This window comes from Triticum dicoccoides, chromosome 2B (genome assembly GCF_002162155.2).
Source record: "Triticum dicoccoides isolate Atlit2015 ecotype Zavitan chromosome 2B, WEW_v2.0, whole genome shotgun sequence".
Lineage (NCBI taxonomy): Eukaryota > Viridiplantae > Streptophyta > Magnoliopsida > Poales > Poaceae > Triticum > Triticum dicoccoides.
In genome coordinates, this window is record NC_041383.1 from 308,415,755 (window position 1) to 308,428,828 (window position 13,074).

Genomic DNA, 13,074 nt, shown 5'->3' on the forward strand with positions numbered 1-13,074 from the left:
GTAGTGGCTCCGGAGTCCGGCGGACGGCCCCTTCGTAAGAAGGGAAAGACCGTGACGCTGGCGGCCTCCGTCCAACCGGAGGCACCGGATAGCTTGCTGGAGACGCTCAACGGCGCTTCCATCGAAGAGGAACACCGCACCGTCATGAGTGCGGTGACTCAGAAGGTTCAGCTCGCCAAGAGCGGGCTGGCCGAAGCCTGCAGCAGCCTTCTAACAGGCTTTGAGGTAAGAATTTTGATATATGTAAAATAGTACCGCATAGACAGTAGCCCCTGATGCTCGGTTTGGTGTTCGGAAAGAAAAGCCGGACTGAGGATCTAAAAAGATATACGCAGGAGTCATAAAAAATATGTCAATATGGGATTGCAGGCTGTGCTGCTGACCTCTACCGCACTGACTGCGGAGCTCAATACTTTGAAGCAAAGCCTCGAGCGATCCGAGAACGAGCTCGGCCGTGCCAAGAAGCACCTCGAGGACAAGGAAGGTGAGTAACACCTTAGTAAAATTGTACCTTACAGAAAAGGATTTGGTTGCAAGAAGAATGACAAGGATAACATGGGTATTGCAGGGGCCACGGACGAGGTGGCGACCCTGAAGGAGGCGGTGTCCGCGGCCGAACGTAATGCGGCCGCGGAGCGCATCGAGCGAGAGAAGCAGGAGGCGCAGGTGGCGGAGGTACAGCAAGAGCTCCAGGCTCTCTTGGAAAAACATGAGAGTTTGGAGCGCGACTCGAAGACTCGAGAGTCCGAGCTTGCATCGGCTCTTGAGAGTGCCAAATCCGCTAAGGCCGAAGCCTACAAGGCCCTCCAGGAAATCAAGGCATTGAAGAAAAAAGCGGCGGGTAAGGCATTTTTCATGCAAAGCAAGCATGTGAGTGTGAATTACCTATCACTTACCCGAATTCGGAGCTCTCCAGGAGCGTTCGCAGATCTGCCCCGCAGCGTGTCCGATGCTGCCGCTTTCTACATGGCCGAGGAGGGGAGCTCGACGGAGAAGGTCTTATGGTCTTAGTATGCTGAAGCCGGACATCCGGTGCCCCTTAGCGACCAGCTGAAGCAGCTGGTCGAGCTCCACAAGGTGGCCGAACAGGCCATGATGGGCCTCATAGTTCGGCTGTGGCCCAAGGAGGCCATGCCTGGGAGCTACTCCGGCCTAGTGCGGCGGCTGGTGGATGCATGTCCATGGGTTGAAGTCATCAAGCACTCCGCCTGTATTGAAGGTGCCCGTCGGGACCTTGCCCGCGCAAAGGTGCAATGGGGCAAGATGGATGCTGAGAAGCTTGTGACGGACGCGCCACCGCCGGGCAAGGAGTATCGCATGCCCGACATGTATTATAAGAGTGTCCTGAAGGGTGCCCGCATTATTGCGGGTGAGTGCTCCAAAGATGTAATATTTGAGTAGACTCGCATTTTGTTATCATGTGCGCTGAAAACTTTGTTCATATGCGCTAAGCAACGCTTGTTAATTTAAAATATTACCTTCTGTGCGGCCATTTATCAAATCTGAGAGATGGCAAGTCGTCGGCTTTAGCCCCCATGCCACGAGTGCTGGGGTGTTCGGGATAAATTTGAGCACTCTTGTTCCCATTTTTGGGTCCATCTAGGGAGGCGCTCAACACAACGAACGAGGCAACCAGACTTATAATGCTTGAATACTCTCACATAGCCATAGAATTCTATAATTTTAAATTTCGGCGAAGCCTCTAGTGTTCGGAAGGCCGAATTTGGGGCGCTATCCACGCCTGGGCCGGACAAAGCCGGTTCCTCGCTCTAAGCGGCATAAGTCTTTAGGGACTCAAAAAAAACCTCTCGAACAGCGACCAGCTCTCGCCTCATCATGACGGTTAGTTTTAGCTTTCTCCACTGAGGCGCTCGCCCAGCTCAACTGGGGCGCAATCGCAGTGGTTCTCCCAGTGCTACCTTAGACGATACAACGGAACGTAAGGTACCAAAACATGGGAGCCGGGCAAACCCAACTATTGACCCAAGACATGATTCGGAGCCGATGCATATAATGCTATATGTTCGGGGTGCCGCACTTGTAAAAGTGTTCGGACTTATCACACCATGATGCGGGAAACATAAGCCCCTGGTGTATTTAGCCGTACCAAAGTGTACGGATGCAACATGTCATAAATGAACATATGTATAAGAAAGAAATGCAATTATAAGCAAAAAGGTGCTGCATTATTTATTCAAGAAATACTGCCGTGAATGCAGAATGATACAAATAGTGGGGTAAGCAAGGGATGGGACTATTAAACATGTCCCCCTCCAGGGGTAGGCTGCGGAATGGTGTATAAAACAGATTTAATGCTCGTAATGGAGACCACCTAAATATTCGTTGTAGGCTTTCTCCTTCCCTGGCTGTTGCATCGTGAGTTCGGCAGGTCTACTGCCGGACAGGGCCTCTGATGGACGGAGTCCTGTGGGTAAAAAAAGAAAAAGAGAAAAAAAAGAACGACACACTTGAGAGCCCCTGGTGTAGTTAAGCCGCATTCTAGGCCTATCGTGGTCGTGCCCCTCCCCCTATGCCCATGGTATCTCCAGAGCGTAATGATGTACGCGAAGGACCAGTCTTGCAATTTTGCAGGGGCTGGGGTTGGGGCCGCATTGCTACGCGTGCTCGGAACGTGCCAGGTGCTCTTGTTGTAGGTTACTCCGGGCGCGTTTAGCCGTGTCCGGTCGCTTAACGACTGGACTCGAGAATTGCCTTAAGAGGCTGCACTGTAGTTCTTCCGCGAGAGCCACTGTATGTTCCTCCGTTCGGAGAGAGTGTTCAGTGTTTCCGTTGACCGTGATGACTCCTCGAGGGCCTGGCATCTTGAGCTTGAGGTATGCGTAGTGCGGCACCGCGTTCAACTTTGCAAACGCAGTACGTCCGAGCAGAGCATGATAGCCGCTATGGAACGAAACTATGTCGAAGATTAACTCCTCGCTTCGGAAGTTATCCGGGGATCCGAAGACCACTTCCAGTGTAACTCAGCCTGTACAATTGGCCTCTACACCTGGTATGACGCCTTTAAAGGTCATCTTTGTGGGTTTAATCCTTGAGGGGTCTATGCCCATTTTGCGCACTGTGTCCTGATAAAGCAGGTTCAGGCTGCTGCCGCCGTCCATCAGGACTCTGGTGAGGTGAAATCCATCAACGATTGGGTCTAAAACCAATGAGGCGAATCCGCCGTGGCGGATGCTGGTGGGGTGGTCCCTTCGATCAAAAGTGATCGGGCAGGAGGACCATGGGTTGAACTTCAGGGCGACTAGCTCCATCGCGTATACATCCCTGAGTGCACGCTTCCGCTCCCTTTTGGGTATGTGGGTTGCGTATATCATGTTCACCGTCCGCACTTGTGGGGGGAAACCCTACTGTTCTCTATTGTTCGGCGGTCGGGTCTCTTCCTCGTCATCGCTATGCAGCCCCTTGTCATTGTTTTCAGCAATTAGCTTGCCTGCCTGCTTGAATACCCAACAGTCCCTGTTGGTGTGGTTAGCTGGCTTTTCGGGGGTGCCGTGTATCTGGCACGAGCGATCGAGTATTCGGTCCAAATTGGACGGACCCGGATTAGTTCTTTTGAATGGCTTTTTCCGCTGACCGTGTTTAGAGCCTCTGAATCCGGCAATGACTGTCGTATCCTCATTATTGTCGCCGTTAATGTGACGTTTGTTCTTGTTGCGACGCGACCTGCCATTGCGGTCCTTGATATCCGGACTGCCAGAATTTTTGTTGAGGTTGTTGCTGCGGGCTAGCCAGCTGTCCTCTCCCGCCAGAAGCGGGTCATGAGTGATGTGAGAGCTGCCATGGATTTCGGCTTTTCCTGTCCCAGGTGCTGGGCAAGCCTGTTCAGGACCCCGACTCAATGCCACATCGATCTAGCATGTAACACCTCATATCACTTTGCGGCCTCACGCACGGTATTCCCACGGGTGTCGCCTTACCTTAGCCCGGGACCGTTTGCGCATTTTGGCACAGGTATATGACGGTGTCGCTAGCATCCATATGATAAGGACTCCGATATTCATCGCGTGACATTTCCCCGAAGGGACAGACACAGGAACGAAGAAGGACACATGCCGGCCAGCCTAAGTGTTCTGGAGCAGTAGCAAGCTACCATGGCTCGGTGGAAACACTAGGAGACATTTCCCGGTAAGAGAGGCTACTAAAGATAAACAACTAGATGGTCAGATCCCACACATACCAAGCATTTCAATAGCATACACACAATATGCTCGATATGTGCAAATACAACATGGCATCACAACATGACTCTACGACTCAAGTAATTTATTCAATAGGCTCCGAGGAGCGAGATATTACAAACATGGGTCTCATGACCCAACAATCAGAGCATACAAGTCAAAGCACAAGCGGAAGCTATCATGTCTGGGTACAGACATCTATAACTGAAAAAGGCTGAGAAGCCTGACTATCTAACAGATCCTGCCGGGGCACAAGATCGTAGCTGAGGTAACAAGCTAAACGTCGAAGTCCACGCGGTACTACTAGCGAGACCGAAATCTCTCTGCAAAACATAAAATAGGCAAACGTGAGTACAAATGTACCCAGCAAGACTTACATCAGAACTAACTACATATGCATCATTTTCAACAAGGGGATGGTGGGGTTTAACTGCAGCAAGCCAGCTTTGACTCGGTGGCTATCCTAAACTATGACTGCAATGTAACTCTTTTGAGGTGGCGCACACGAGTCCACATATTCACCATATCAATACACCACTATGGATCCGCTCCCGTCTCCCTACGAGAACGCCATCCATAGCACTCACGCTTATCTTGCGTATTTTAGAGTATGCACTTTCACTTGTCTACGAACTGATATAAGCAACCCAGAAGTCCTTTTCCGCGGACACGGCTATTCGAATAGATGATGTTAACCCTGCAGGGGTGTACTTCTTCATACATGTTTCCACCACTTAGCGTCTGCACACGACATGTGCTCGGCAGACTTCAAGCGAAAGCCGATGTGGGTGTAGACCACGACCTACCTAAACACTCAAGTCTCTAGTCCAGGTTTATCGCCTATTCGGGTTCCATCCATGAGGAGATCCGGCCGGAGTTTCGCTCACAGCCCCAAACGATGTGAACAGGGTTCCGTGACACCAAACGGGTGCCCGGTTTACCCGGCCACGTGCCTACCGCATCACAGCCCACCCCTACGGTCAGCGCTGTCCACGGCCTCCAGCATACTACAAACACCAGAAACTACTTGCAACTCCTGGACAGAGGACTAGGGTGAATAAGAAGTCGAGCGGGGTCATATTTCAGGGCCCAATGCATGGTAGTAGCTGAATCATGGATCACAAACACAGAACTCAGTTCCTAAGGACGGCTTCAATGAGACAACCCACCATGTACTCCTACATGGCCTCTCACCGACAACTTTTACCAAATCGTGTTCACACACCTAGCTCACACATAGTAGGACATGTTCACACACCTCTGATTCATCCTCGATGAATCAGACCTTACTCAACTCTAAGCAGTAGCAGGCATGACAAACAAGCATGAATGAGTAGGCACATCAGGGCTCAAACAACTCCTACTCATGCTAGTGGGTTTCATCTATTTACTGTGGCAATGACAGGTCATGCAAAGGATAAAGGGGTTCAGCTACCGCAGCAAGTAACAGATGAATCGGTGTTGTCCTAATGCAGTAAAAGAGAGCAGGAGCGAGAGAGTAGGATTGTATCGGAATGAACAAGGGGGTTTTGCTTGCCTGGCACTTCTGAAGATAGCATTGAGTCTTCATCAGTGTCAACGATCACATCATCGGTATCACGTCTATCGAGAGGGGACAATTACCGGCAACACAGGAGGGAACACAATCAATGCAATGCACAATATGATGCATGATCATGACATGGCAAAATGAATGTGTTTTGAGCTAATGCAACTAGCAACAGATTAAATGAAGTTGGTTTGAATACAAGATTCAAATTTAAACTCCATATGTGATTATTCAAATGCCATTTAATTGATTTGTGCTAAACAGCAGCTATAAGTTGTTCTAACATGCATGAAAACGGTACAGATGGATTCCTTGAATTTTTCTGATAATTTTTCATATATAAATTATTTAATTTGGAGTTACGGTTAATTTTCTATGATTTATTGAAGTTTAGGGCATTTTCTGAAATTAATAAATCATTTCTGATTTATTTAAAAACTCTAGAAAACAATTACTGCATCAGCCTGACGTCATGATGACGTCAGCAGGTCAACGGGCGCCGTCCAGGTCAAACTGACCTGTGGGACCCATATGTCAGCGTCACAGGTTAAATAGGGGGGTTTAGTTTAGTTTAATTAAAGATTTGGGCACTAGGGCCCACATGTCAGTGTCAGCAGGGGGTAATTAAATTAAAATAAACTAAACTAATTAACAGGGGGGCTGGCCCCACCTGTCATCGACCCAGGGGGGGTCAAACCCCTGGTCAGCAGGGCCTAACCTGCCGGCGGCTTGACGCCGGCGAGGCCGAGACGGCGGAGGCCTTCAGATTTCTTGCTCCGGCGGCCAAACGGGCGGATGAGGGCGTCTACGTGGAGCTGGGACTCGCCCGCATCCATCTGTGCAAACGGCAGGGGCTGAGGTGGCCCGAGCTCACCGGAGGCAAGCTCGCGGCGGTGGCCGGAGTTCGGGCGAGGTCGGGGTTGGCGTTAGGGGGCACGGGAGGGGAAGATGGTGTGTGAGTTAGGTTCCTGGTGAGGTGTGGAGCACGTTGCCGTGCTCGGTAGCTAGCTCCGGTGGCTCTGGCCTTGTCCGCGTCATCGCCGGCGGTGAGGAGCTCACGGCCCCGGTGAAAAGGGCGGCTAGCGTGCGGGAACGAGCGCGGGGAGGAGGGGAAATGGAAGAGGAGCTCACAGCGGATCCGGTAGAGGCAACGGCGAGGCCGGGGAGGGGCTGGAGCTCGCGAATCCTCGGAAGTTCACCGGCGGCCGAAGGTTGGGGACGAGCTCCGGGAAGACGCTACAGGGCTCCCGCGGTCGAATGGGTTGGTGTAGAAGACGCAGAAGGCGATGGTGGTTCCTCTGAACTCATCGGAGAGGCACGGGGTGGACGGTGGCCGCGGTGATGCTCGTCGGCGGCGACAGGTGTGTTCGGTGGCTGCGTGCGAGAGAGCCAGAGGAAGAGAGGAGCTCGGGGAGAGAGTGAGAGGCCTGGGGGGGTGCGTGGCGTCGCGGACGGGGTCCAGGGCGACGAGAGGAAGCAGGAGGTGGCCAGGGGGAAGCACGAGGTGGCGTGCGCGGCGGCGTCACGGTGTCTGTCCTCCTGGCAGGGAGGAAGACGACAGGGGGGGTGGAGATGGGCTGGGCTGGCTAGGTGGGCCTGGTGGGCTGCAGAGGTAGGTCCAGGTAAGGTTTCTCTCCTCTGTCTTTTACTTCTGTTTTGTTTTATTTAATTTATTTTGCCACTGTTTTGAATTTAAAATAATTCAAACAATGCCAAAAACTCCTCTGAATATTTTATATTGCTAGATGGACTCTTCCAAAAGCTTATAAAATATTTCAGGGGTATTTGAAATTATATTCTAATTATATGAATATAATTCAAATTCAAATAGCTAATGAATTAAATCCAAAGTCCCAAAAATAATTCCTTAAAAATGTTCAATATTTTGGTTGGGACCAGAACCCTTACCAAAAATTATCAAACATTTAAGAAGAGCATTTTGGAGCAATGAATGAGATTTCTAGGGTTTTTGCCCCTCTTTTATTTAAGTTTTTGAGGCTTCCAAAATTCCTCAGTTCAAGTTTCGAAAATATAGACATGATGCACACATGAAGCTAGCCTAGAGCACTACCAGCAGCTAGGGATGTGACAAAGCCACTCGTTGCGGATGTTATGTTTGAAGGCCGCGAGGGCCTCCGCATCCGGACAGTCGATGATTTGATTTTTCTTAGTTAAGAACCGTGTCCAGAATTGTCTGGCCGATTCGTCTAGCTGCTGAATTATATGGCTTAGGTCGTCAGCGTCTGGTGGTCGCACATACGTGCCCTGGAAGTTATCAAGGAATGCGGCTTCCAGGTCCTCCCAACACCCAATTGATTCTGCTGGCAAGCTGTTGAGCCAATGCCGAGCTGGTCCTTTAAGCTTGAGTGGGAGGTATTTGATGGTGTGAAGATCATCACCGCGGGCCATGTGGATATGAAGGAGATAGTCTTCGATCCAAACCGCGGGGTCTGTTGTGCCATCATAAGATTCAATATTCATGGGTTTAAACCCTTCGGGGATTTGATGATCCATTACTTCATCTGTGAAGCATAGTGGGTGTGCGGCGCCTCTGTATTGGGCTATATCACGACGGATCTCAAAAGACCTTTGTCTACTGTGTTCGGCCCGGCCAGACTTGCTGTGTCCGGCGCGACGGTTGTCGTCACGTATCATGGGGCGCCCACGCGATCCGTAGATTGATCTTGATTGTCTTGCCTTATCCTCCAATATATCTCGCAAGTCCAAAGCGTTCCCCTGTGGCCTTGTGCTTTTCGAGTGATGCCGGGGTACAGTTCTAGTGGAGGGCCTAGAGGCCTCTCTGTCGTGGCCACGGGGTGGTCGGTCAGCCGTATTGTGCGCTGGTGATGCAGGTTCATATGCCTCCTCCTCTAATCAGGGGAGCAACTTGCATTTGGGGTAGCTTTTGGAGGGGCGTTCGAGCTCATGCTCTTCGGCCGCAAGGACTTCAGTCCATATGTCGGCTAGCAGATCTTGATCAGCTCTAAGTTGCTGCTGCTTTTTCTTGAGGCTGTTTGCCATGGCCATAAGCCTGTGTTTAAAACGCTCTTGTTCAACGGGATCCTCAGGCACGACAAATTCGTCGTCGTTGAGGTTTGCCTCATCTATGGAGGGAGGCATGTAATTATCATCCTCTACCTCTTCGTCTGCCGCTCTCTCATGAGGGCTGGCTTCTCTGTCCTCCTGTGCTGAATCTTGCTGGAGGGGGTTGTCTTCGGCACTGTCTGGGTTATTATTATCTCCGGTGCCGGAATCTCCATTCTTGCTGTGGCGGGATTTAGAGCGGCGCCGCTGACGCCGACGCTTGTACCGTCGATGTCTTCGAAGTCGAAGTCTAGCATGTTGGTTAGATCGTCGAAAGTGGCTACTAAGTGGGTGGTGGGTGGGATTTGAATTTCTTCGTCGTCCGCATCCCAACCGTCCTTACTGCAGTCCGGCCAGGGTTCTCCTGATAACGAGAGATACTTTAGTGAACTCAAGATGTCGCCGAAAGGTGCGTGTTGAAAGATGTCCGCAGCGGTAAACTCCATGATCGGCGCCCAATTGGATTCGATTGGAGGGGTCGCGGGAGGTTCGGAGTCCGGCGAGGAGTCCGGCACCTCGGAGTCACGAGCTTTACAAGGGACAAGGCCAGTATTCGGCTCCATTGCCATAGAGGTTGCAACCCCCGAGGAGGAGTCTAGCCACCCGTCCTCGATCTGCGCAGCCGGCTCCGAATCGTGGGTCGGAGCGGGCTCATGTGCGGCCTCTAGGGCACTGTCCGGCTGCAGAGCTAAATCATGCTCATCGTGACAGTGCGGCGTGCTCGGCTGTGGCTCGAATCCATCGAAGATCAAGTCTCCGCGGATGTCATCCGTGAAGTTCAAACTTCCAAATCTGACCTGATGGCCAGGGGCGTAGCTTTCGATCTGCTCCAGATGGCCAAGCGAATTGGCCCGCAGTGCAAAGCCGCCAAATACGAAGATCTGTCCGGGAGAAAAGTCTCACCCTGGACTGCGTCGTTGTTGATGATTGAAGAAGCCATCGAGCCTATCGGTGATGACACAGAGGAACTCTCAATGAAAGCACCAATGTCGGTGTCAAAACCGGCGGATCTCGGGTAGGGGGTCCCGAACTGTGCGTCTAGGCGGATGGTAACAGGAGACAAGGGACACGATGTTTTACCCAGGTTCGGGCCCTCTTGATGGAGGTAAAACCCTACGTCCTGCTTGATTGATATTGATGATGTGGGTATTACAAGAGTAGATCTACCACGAGATGAAGGAGGCTAAACCCTAGAAGGTAGCCTATGGTATGATTGTTGTTCGTCCTATGGACTAAAGCCATCTGGTTTATATAGACACCGGAGAGGGCTAGGGTTACACAGAGTCGGTTACAATGGTAAGAGATCTACATATCCGTAACGCCAAGCTTGCCTTCCACGCCAAGGAAAGTCCCATCCGGACACGGGACGAAGTCTTCAATCTTGTATCTTCATAGTCTTGGAGTCCGGCCGATGATGATAGTTCGGCTATCCGGACACCCCCTAGTCCAGGACTCCCTCGGTGGTGCTATCGTACATCCACGTTGGTGGAGACTTCAACCCATGAAGGGTAGCAGTTGCGCGATTCCATGGAGGGCTCCACCCACGAAGGGTCCATGAAGAAGAAACCTTGTCTATCCCACCATGGCCATCGCCCATGAAAGACTTACCTCCCTTGGGTAGATCTTCACGAAGTAGGCGATATCCTTGCCCTTACAAACTCCTTGGTTCAACTCCCCAATCTTGACGGAGGCTCCCAAGTTACACCTAACCAATCTAGGAGACAACACTCTCCAAAAGGTAATAGATGGTGTGATGATAATGAACTCCTTGCTCTTGTGCTTCAAATGATAGCCTCCCCAACACTCAACTCTCTCTCACAGATTTGGATATGGTGGAAAGATGATTTGAGTGGAAAGCAACTTGGGGAAGGGTAGAGATCAAGATTCTTGTGGTAGGATTGGAATGTCTTGGTCTCAAACACATGAGTAGGTGGTTCTCTCTTAGAAAATGAGTAGTGGAAGTGTAGGCATGATCTGATGGCTCTCTCTCGAATAGAGAAGGGCGTGGAGGGGTATATAATAGCCTCCACACAAAATATAACCGTTACACACAATTTACCAAACTCGGTGGGACCGAATAGTGAAACTCGGTCGGACCGACCTAGTTCAAAATGTGAATGTTAGGATTTTCGGTGGGCCGACAATATCAACTCGGTGGGACCGATGCGCTAGGGTTAGGGAGAAACCTCATCTCAGTGAGACCGATCATGTGAACTCTGTTAGACTAATTTCAGTAATAAGTAAAAAGAGAATTGGTCAGGCAAACTCGGTGGGACCGATCGCTCATTTTGGTGAGACCGAGACGTTACAAAATGGAAAAGAGAGTTTGCGTTCCGAACTTGGTGGGACCGATCACTCATCTCGGTATGACCGAAATATTACGAAGGGAAACAAAGAGTTTGCAATCCCATCTTGGTGAGACCGAGATCCCTATTGGTGAGATCGAACTGATTAGGGTTTCTGGCAGTGGCTATGTCAAGTGAACTCGGTGGCGCCGGATAGATCAAACTGGTGGGGCCGAGTTTGACTTTAGGTTTAGGACATATGTGGAAATGAGAATGTAGTTGAGGGCTTTGGAGCATATCACTAAGCACATTGAGCAAGCAAGCTATTAAGCAACACCTCATCCCCTTTTAATATTATTCTCTTTCCTATGGACTCAATGTGATCTTAGATCACTAAAATAGAAATGAAGAGTCTTGAGCTTTTGCCAAAGTTTGTCCTTAGCATCTTGAAGGGGTTCCACATCCTCTTGTCCTTCCACTCCAATGTCGAACTCATCTAAAATGTACTAGATGAAAGTATTAGTCCAACAAGAGATGTGTTGACAGTAATTACCAAAATGACGCAGGGAGCACTTGTGCTTTCAGATGTAGATCCAAACCCCACTGCTGAAGCTACATCAGATCTAGGTACAACCCCGGCACAGGATCTATGTTCACTCTTGGATCCCCTCCACACCGAAAACACGCCAAGCTATATGCTAGGAACACTTCAAGTCAGCTCCGCACTACAAAAAAAGACACATCCGTGACATTTTGGGCTGAACAATTTTTTTTCTATCATACTTATGACACTTCTATGACGATAATTGTGACAAAACCCGGTATCATCATAAATGTGGTGGGCTCCTACTTCTACAACAAAAAATCATGACAAAAATGGGTTTTTCGTCCTGGTCCGGCCGAAGACGCAGCTGCATGACATTCTTTGGGCCGTCCATGACAGAAAAACCTTGGTAGAAGTGAGGGCGAGTAAAATTTCAGCGAGTTCCCAGTTACGGTGGGTGGTCGGGGGCCGAGCGATGCGCGTTTCTCTCGTACACGTATGCGCGTGTGTGCGAGGCGTTGGCTCTAACTGAACCCGAGTGAGGCGTTGGGCTCTAACTGAACCCGGGCGATTGCACTGCAGGCTACACGTTACTGAACCCGAGGGATCAATCAATGGCTGTTAACTGAACCCGATCGAGCGATTCCTTCACTGCTGCTGCTAACTGAAGCCGATCGATGCTAACTCTAGATGAACAGTGAGCATTGCCGGGGGAGGGGGGTGGATGAACAGTGAGCGGTGGGGGTGGATGAACAGGACCCCGTGGTGTTGCCTCTAGATGAACAGGACCCCAATCGATCGAGCCAGTTGGGGCTGGATGAACAAGACCCCGTGGAGGGCTGGATGAACAGGACGACCCCGTGGAGGGCTGGATGAATAGTAGATGGTGGAGGGGTGGATGAACAGTAGCCCGTGGAGGGGTGGTTGAATAGGAAGCCGTGGAGAGGGGTGGTTGAACAGTAGCCGGTGGAGTAGCGCGCGGTGGAGGCTGGATGAACAGGAGCTCGTGAATGAACAGCCGCAGGTGGATGCTGGAGGAGGTCGACGGTGGATGAACAGTAGCCCGTGGAGGCTGGAGGAGGTCGACGGTGGAGATGAACAATATCCCGTGGAGTCCCGTTTTGCGGTACGCCACAGCCCTCCCGATGAACAGGACCCCCGTTTCAACCGTAGCGCTCCAACACAAGTCCGTTTCCTCCGTTCTGAAGTACGCCGCACACCTCCTGATCAACAGGACCCCCATTTCGACTGTAGGAGGTCTGTTTCCTCCGTTTGCGGTACGCCAGACCCCTCCCGATGAACAGGATCCTGTTTCGAATGTGGCAGGTCAAACACAAGTTTGTTTCCTTTGTTCTGCGGTACGCTGGGCCTCGTTTCCATCACCTGTTCCATGCAAGCCGGTTGGCTCCCACGCGT